This window comes from Myotis davidii, unplaced genomic scaffold (genome assembly GCF_000327345.1).
Source record: "Myotis davidii unplaced genomic scaffold, ASM32734v1 scaffold2301, whole genome shotgun sequence".
Classification (NCBI taxonomy): domain Eukaryota; kingdom Metazoa; phylum Chordata; class Mammalia; order Chiroptera; family Vespertilionidae; genus Myotis; species Myotis davidii.
Genome location: NW_006291016.1, coordinates 389,398 through 391,181, shown reverse-complemented (window position 1 = coordinate 391,181; position 1,784 = coordinate 389,398). Strand labels below are relative to the sequence as shown.

At 50.0% G+C, this 1,784-nt stretch overlaps 1 pseudogene; it reads right to left on the bottom strand.

The window, feature by feature from the left end:
* Positions 1-142: 142 nt before the first annotated feature.
* The window catches only part of LOC102766439, a 2,610-nt pseudogene continuing 968 nt past the window's right edge, over positions 143-1,784 (bottom strand).

The window sequence follows — 1,784 nt, the reverse complement described above, 5'->3', positions numbered from 1 at the left end:
CCATTTCTATAGGCAAAGAGGACCATGACCAGTATTTGGACTTCTCCAATACTGGGGTGAAAGCTGCGCAGGCACAGGGGTGGATGGGCAGGGTTTTCATTTGGTTTCTTGGTGCTGTCAGTCCATTCCTCACTGGAGAGACCTAGCTCCCCTAGTTCATGGTGTTGGTTGGGATGGACATGGGTGAGGCCATGGAGATGGCAGGGATGCCCATGGTGAACTGACTGTTGACTGGGTGGTGGGTGCTGGGGCCCCACCACTGTTGCCCTGGGTGCCAGAGGACCCTAAAGGAATCAGGGTGCTGTGGCCCACACTGGAGCCGCCTGTGATAACATTGCTCAGGTCTAGGCAGTCAGCATCCCAGCTGCAGCCATACCACTGCTGAGGTTTAGGTGCTGCCCATGTTCCACGTGCTCTCCAAGTGGGTGTAGTGGGACCCAGGCTGGGGTGAGGGTGTCGCGCCTGTGTATCTGGGTTTTTCAGACCCAGTAGGTGACTGGATTTGGAACCCGCCTGGTCTACCTGGGCCACAATACTGATGTTGTAGCTCTGTTTTCTGTGGGCAATAAGCAGGCATGTCCCTAAGAGTGTGTCCCCAGCCTTGGCAAACACTGGTGACTGCAACAGGCGCCAGACCTGGTACCAGTGGGTCAGGGGCTCTGTTGGGGCCTGGACAAGCCACACAGTTATTATAAGCCAATGAGCGTGACGTCAAACCAGAAAGCCAGACCCTGAACCAGCCCGGAATGCAGCATGTGGAATTTTTTTTTCTTTTTTCTCTTACCACTCCCCGCCTCCCCCAGCATGTGGAATTTGAATGGGATTTCTATCCTATGCAAGTCTCCATCTTTGGCTTCTAAGGACTTCACTGTGTACTTGACAGGCATGGCCATCAAGATCCAGGTGTCAACCCCAACGGGTTTGGCTCAGTGGATAGAGTGTCGGCTTGCAGACTGAAGTGTCCCAGGTTCGATTCCAGTCAAGGGCATGTACCTTGGTTGCGGGCACATCCCCAGTGGGGGATGTGCAGGAGGCAGCTGATCAATGTTTCTCTCTCATTGATGTTTCTAGCTCTCTATCCCTCTCCCTTCCTCTCTGTAAAAAATCAACAAAATATATATTTTTTAAAAAGATCCAGGTGTCAAATGTGTCCACTACAAGCTTCCAGAAATATTCATCCACAACAGTGCCTCGGAGGGCTGACAGGTGGCTGGTACCAGAATCTGGCCTTAGTGAATTGCTCCATGTAGAGCAGTTCATCCATGAAGGGCACAGGGTAGTCATCACCAATGATAGGGTACATGTTTCCACTAGGCCTCAGGTATCTGGCATGTTGGTAGCTCTCGAGCATGCACTCATTGAACAGTATGTAACCCATAGGCCAGTGATGGCGAACCCTTTGAGCTTGGCATGTCAGCATTTTGAAAAACCCTAACTTAACTCTGGTGCCATGTCACATACAGAAATTTTTTTGATCTTTGCAACCATAGTAAAACAAAGACTTATATTTTTGATATTTATTTTATATATTTAAATACCATTTAACAAAGAAAAATCAACCAAAAAAATGAGTTTGCGTGTCACCTCTGACACGCCTGTAGGTTCACCATCACTGCCATAGGCTCTGAGATGGTGATGTACACTGGCTCAGGGAGCGAGACCTCTTCTACCTTCCGGGAGATGACCATGATACAGTGGCTGAGTACAGTCGGTGAGGTTGTTATTCTTCACCAAGAACTACGGGGTCTGGGCCACGGTGCTGCCCTCCACTGCCTATGTCTTCC